Source organism: Hemibagrus wyckioides, linkage group LG29 (genome assembly GCF_019097595.1).
Source record: "Hemibagrus wyckioides isolate EC202008001 linkage group LG29, SWU_Hwy_1.0, whole genome shotgun sequence".
In the NCBI taxonomy this organism is placed as follows: Eukaryota; Metazoa; Chordata; class Actinopteri; order Siluriformes; family Bagridae; genus Hemibagrus; species Hemibagrus wyckioides.
Genome location: NC_080738.1, coordinates 1,696,931 through 1,703,445, shown reverse-complemented (window position 1 = coordinate 1,703,445; position 6,515 = coordinate 1,696,931).

The window sequence follows — 6,515 nt, the reverse complement described above, 5'->3', positions numbered from 1 at the left end:
TTAAGGGGGGCTCAGCCCTCAATGAGGGTATAATAGTAAAAATAAATAAATAAATAAATAAATAAAATAAAGGTTTGACTAACAGGGTAGGATGGTACACATACACACACACACACACTTGTGCTCTGATCCTCGCTATGTGACGCCACGATCTGAGGATTGAAGAACGAGCTGAAAGACGGGGAGGAGCCGAAGTCTGCCACCATTGTAACCTGAAATTTAAAGGGGACTGAGGAGATCACCAATCTGTGTACAGTTTATGGAGAATCGCAGAATTTTAGGAGGACTTAGTAGAAATGTTAGGGAATGGCCTAGCGACGCCCATGCTGCTACCATATGCTGTGCTCAATATCATTAATCTGATCAGTGAAAGTTTCTGTCACCGACGACGTGGTTGCATCCTCCGTTATTTCTGACCGGTGTAACTTGCTTTGCTTCTGTCTCCCGCTATCTTCACCCAGGTGTGTAGTTCCATCTTCTCTTCTCCATCTTTTCTTTTGATCAGGCACACCATCAGCTTTTCTTGTGGATTTAAAAAAATGAAGATATGTTTGACGGTCTCTTTGACATTTTTAAAATATCATATTTATTTAGGTAGACCAACGCGTGTACTTCAGTCCAGATTAGAATTAAATGTAGCCCAGATAATTCCACTACAGTTCTACTTCAATAAACTAAATAAACTTTACATCCGTCTTTATATCACTCCTAATCTGACTGCTGTGTGATTTCAATCTCCATTTTATTATAATACATTACCATTGGTGGGCAAAGTACACATCTCCTGGACTTGAGTAAAAGTAGAGATCAAGTGAAAGTAGAGTTAAAATGTTACTCTGGTAAAAGCAGAAGTCCTCAGTTAGAATTTAAAGTACAAGAGTCCAAATATACTTAAGTAAAAAAGTACTACATTTATCCGAGCTCTAATGTTGTCATTTTTTGTAATTAACTATTCATTTCATTTGCATGAAAGGTGTTCCTCTACTCACACATGCCTGTTAATACAAGGTCTAAAAAATGATCATGATACAGATGTCAGTGAACATTATTCTAAATCAAGGAGCACAAGAGGAACATGGGGCTAGAAAATAGCAGGACATGAGAACAATTAGGATTTCCTGCTAAGATTTAGATTATTCTTCAGATTGTAACACATTAAAATTTAATATAACACTTTACCATGTAAATGTTGAAATGACACATTTGTTTGTTTGTTAGTTTGTGTCTGTGTGTGTGTGTGTGTGTGTCATTGTTTACAGGGTACAGGTATTTGTGCATGGACACTACACAAGAAAAAGGAGCCTTATATAAAGACAGGGTCTCTAGTGTGTTTCCTACATGAAGTGCTTAAAAATGAAAATATAAACATCACAGCAGAAGAAAATATGAAGTACTACCGTCGGGCTTGGAAATCAGTTTTAAACAAATGACCAGCGAGGATCTGAGCAGATTGACTTTAAGAGGAACTTGCTGCTCTACAGATTCAGAGGAAAAAAAGTTCAAATTCAGCACAGTCAATATTTCAGTATTCAGTAACTAATGCTTTGGTGTGAGATGGACAGTTACAGTATTTGTGCAGGAATCTTATTCTGCTTCACATTAAAAAAATTATAAAAAAATAAATGTTACTTGGTGACTGGTCAAATATCAACAATAAAAGTTGAACTATTGGGCTATTGGGTTGATGTATAACATCAGTAACGTTAATATAAAGATGAAAGATTCTTTATTGATACAATGAAATTTGGTTGGTAGCTCTCAGAGACCAGCAGCAAAAAGGAGTGTAAATTTTATATTATAAAAAAATATATGAAATAAAAAATATTTAAAAAAATTATTTAAAAAATATACATAGGTAGAATAAGAATAAGAATATATGGAGAAATACAAAAGCTGAATAAATACACAGTGGATGAATGAATGAATGAAAGAGCAAAAACAGTAAAAGTGCAAACAGGTATTAATGAGATTGGGGAAGTATTGCACAGATTATAATAACAACAGTTCTGGTTGTAAAGTGATCAGTGCGTTAACAGCAACTTGGTGGAGAAGGGTGCAGGGGTAACATCTTAACTATTAGCCGTTATAATTCTGTGTGTGTGTGTGTGTGTTGCAGGTTACATCTCTGGGGAAGAAGCTGTTCCGTAGTCTGTTTGTACATGTCCTGATTGTCCTGTATCTTTTGCCCGATAGAATAGCAGCCCAATAATAAAACAAGAAGTTAGGTAGTGCCAATCCACCCAACTCCTTAGTTTTTTGCAATATGCCTTTATGAATTCTGGGAGTCTTTCCATTCCAGATAAACTGAGAAATAGATCTATCCAGAGAGTTAAAGAAATGCTTTGGAATAAATACCAGGATACACTGAAAAAGAAAAAGGAATTTGGGCAGTATGTTCATTTTGATGTGGTTCACCCTACCAGCAAAAGAAAGCGGCAACAAAGACCAATGGTGAAAATCTTCAGTTAGTCGATCCAGCAGAGGAGAAAAATTATGATTAAACAAGTCCGAGTAGTCCTTGGTTTCACAGATGCTTAAATAATTAAAATTGTCCAATGAAATCTTGAATGACCATTTTGAAAGGGGATAGGCTGCAGCTGTGGAATTTATAGAATATATTTAAAAGTTCACTCTTATGAAGATTCAGTTTATACTCAGAGACCTGCCCAAATTCCTTCATTAAGGCTAACACATGAGGTATGGATCTGTCTGGATCGGAAATAAAAATCAAAAGGTCACCAGCATACAAAGACAGTTTGGTTCCCTCTTATGATACCCATCATATGACTTGACCTGAGAGCCACCGCAAGTGGTTCAATAGCAATAGCGAACAGTAAGGGGGAGATGAGTAAAACAATGAGTAAAATGTAAATATGTAAAATTAAATTTAATTAAATTAAAATTAAAGTAAAATTAATGAGTAAAACAAATTAAGCCACCCAGTCTTAATTTCACCCAAACTTCACCCAGTCGAATGCCTTCTCTGCATCCATTAAAATAACCAATTACGGGGAGGCTGAAGTTGAAGGAGTGTATAAAATATCAAATAGACATCTGATGTTGTGGAAAGAGTGTCTACCCTTCACAAACCCTGTTTAGTCTGTAGAGATGACTGAAGGCAAAACAGCTTCCAGACAGCTTGTCAGCATCTTGGCTAATATTTAAATGTCTGCACATTGCAGGGCGATAATTGTTGCAACAAAGGCGGTCCTTATCCTTCTTTAAAATGACAGAAATAGTGGCCTGTCTTAAAGTAGGAGCAGTATGTTGGATAATAAAGATTTATTGAACATATTTAGCAGTAGTGGGGAAAGTTTATTAACAAATGTATTGAAAAAATAGGTTTGATAGTTTGAAGGTCTATAGTTATGCCATGAACAGTACTAATTTGTGTGATGTGTTGTGCTGAAGTAGCCTCATTTGTCTCCAAACTCATAAAACTTATGACGAGACTTTAATAATGCTTCTGCTCCTATCAGCAGACAAAATATCAAATTCAGCTTTTTTCTTAAGCATTTCTTTAGTAAATTCAGGGTCATTTGCATCCACACATCTGGACTGTAAATCTACCATTTCCTTGAATATAGAGATGCTCCTTTCAACAGTGAACTTCCTGCAAAAAGCAGAGTAGGATATTATCTTCCCGCAATAAGGATCTACCAGGAATTGAGGGGCTTACAAGATGAACAATCTAGTGCACGGATGACGCCATCACCACAACCCTCCATCTGGCCCTCACACACCTGGACTGTAAGGACTCCTAGGTTTGAATGCTGTTCATAGATTTCACTTCAGCATTCAACACAATCATCCCTCAGCAGCTGATTGAGAAGCTGAGTCTCCTGGGCCTGAACACCTCTCTCTGCAACTGGATCCTGGATTTCCTGACTGGGAGACCTCAGTCAGTCCGGATCGGGAGCAGTATCTCCAGCACTACCACACTGAACACTGGAGCTCCTCAGGGCTGTGTGCTCAGTCCACTGCTGTTCACTCTGCTGACTCACGACTGTGCAGCAATGCACAGCTCCAACCACATCATCAAGTTCTCCGATGACACGACCGTGGTGGGTCTCATCAGCAAGAACGACGAGTCAGCATACAGAGAGGAGGTGCAACATCTAACAGCCTGGTGCAGAGCCAACAACCTCTCCCTGAACGTCGACAAGACCAAAGAGATGGTTGTTGACTTCAGGAGAGCACAGAGTGACCATTCTCCGCTGTCCATCGACGGATCCTCGGTGGAGATTGTCAAGAGCACCAAATTCCTTAGTGTCCATCTGGCGGAGAACTTCACCTGGTCACTCAACACCAGCTCCATCACCAAGAAAGCCCAGCAGCGCCTCTACTTCCTGAGGAGGCTGAGTAAAGCCCATCTCCCTCCCCCCATCCTGTCTGTGTTCTACAGAGGGACCATGGAGAGCGTCCTGAGCAGCTGCATCACTGCCTGGTTTGGGAACTGCACCGTCTCGGATCACAAGACCCTTCAGGGGATAGTGAGGACAGCTGAGAAGATCATCGGAGTCTCTCTCCCCTCAGACATTTACACCACACACTGCATCCACAAAGCCAACAGCATTGTGGCTGATCCCACACACACTCTTACACACCCCTCACACACACTCTTACACACCCCACACACCCCACACACACACTTACACACCCCTCACACACACTCTTCACCCTCCTGCCATCTGGAAAGAGGTACCGGAGCATTCGGGCCTCACAACCAGACTGTGTAACAGTTTCTTTCCTCAAGCCATCAGACTCCTCAGCACCCGGGACTGAACTCTTCTACACTCTCTCTCTCACACACACACACACATACACACACACACACTCAGGACTGAACTGTATACTAACTCTCTGTCTCTCACACACAGATACACACACACTCTCTCTTGACTGTGTGGACGCACACACACACACACACATAATTTATACTGTTACTGCTATAGTTATATTTATGTTTATTCTATTTGCACTACCTCAACTGCTGCTGTGTATTTTTGCACAATATTTTTGCACAATACTTTTTTTACATCATTTCACTTTATCTTATTTTATTTCACTTACATTCCAGTACACATGTTCTTTTCTTTCTTTTTCGGCGCTAAGTGTCCTGTGTTCTTTTGTGTTGTCTTTATTGTATTTATTGTCTTTTTTGCCCTGTCTTGTCTATGCTCTGTTTGCACCTAGCTGCACACTGTGCACTTTACGTGGCTAAGACAAACTTCTGTCCTAGCTCTGTGGTGTTGTTTTTGTGTTGAACTTGTTGTTGTATGTTTCTGTAGCACCAGGTCCTGGAGAAACGTTGTTTCATTTCACAATGTACTGCGTCAGATATATGTGGTTGAAATGACAATAAAGCTTCTTGAATCTTGAATCCTGAGAATTGTATGGCCTTTATAAAGCAGGGATCCACGTTAACGAGCCTCGCGAATTACCAAGTCCTTTACTTGGAACCGATGAAAGCGCAGAATGACTGGCCGTGGCTTTTCACCCAGGCCTGGCTTAGGTGTGCAAGACTATGATGCGTATCCAGCTCAGGGGCAAATCAAGAACCTCCGTGCCAAAAATGTCAACTAATAATTGGGAAAAAAAACACTGTTGGACTGGTGCCCTCAATCGATACAGGTAAGCCAATAATCCGGTTATTTTGGCGTCTGCTGCGTCCCTCCAAATCTGCTACTTTCAGTTTGAGCAACTCGTTGTGTTTCTGCAAAGCGGAACAGACGTCCTCAAGATGTTGAAGCCATTGATCAGTTGAAATGGTTAGTTTCTAATGAGTCAGCGTGTTGTTCGTCCAGAAGTGAGCTAATGTCGGCCATAGTTATGCTAGCTGTTGGTGATCGCTCCTTATCTTTTTCCGCAGGTTTTGCTTTAGCTTTAGACATGACAAAGCCGTCAAAATGATTGCAACTAGTTTTAAAAGCTATTGTGTACACTATAAATGAAAATAGAGATGTTTAATTAGGAGATTTTAAGTGAAACTGCAGAAGCAGGCTAAATGTGCGACTACTCTGCATGCCACATACCACCATTTTAGATCCTGCCTCCGTGGTGAGTCTCCGGTTCTTGACCCGGCTCATTTCAGTTTTGCTTTTGCCGGTTCTGTTCTCCACAGTTTTTTCATTGAGTTTCCTTTTTAGTCTCTTCGTACAGTATGCATTACTTAATTTTCTCAGTTATTGATATTGTTATTCTTCATATCCTCTTCTATTAGCTCTTGTGGTTGATGATATTTTGTGGCATGGCTGATATCATGGAATGGATAATTATTTTTTAATAGCTGTGTTTTTGTAGCTGATGTATTGTAGGAGGCGTGGTTTAACTCTGCATGAAGACCATAAAGAAGCAATTAGAAGCCTCCAGGCTTCAGACAGAGGAGCTGAAGAGAGAGTTCACGCAGGACATTCAGGACTTTTCATCCTCACACAAATGGACCCACAGTTCATCAGCCTCGAGCCGGTTGAAGAGCTTGACAATGTAAGTTTGTAAACTTTATATCCATACAC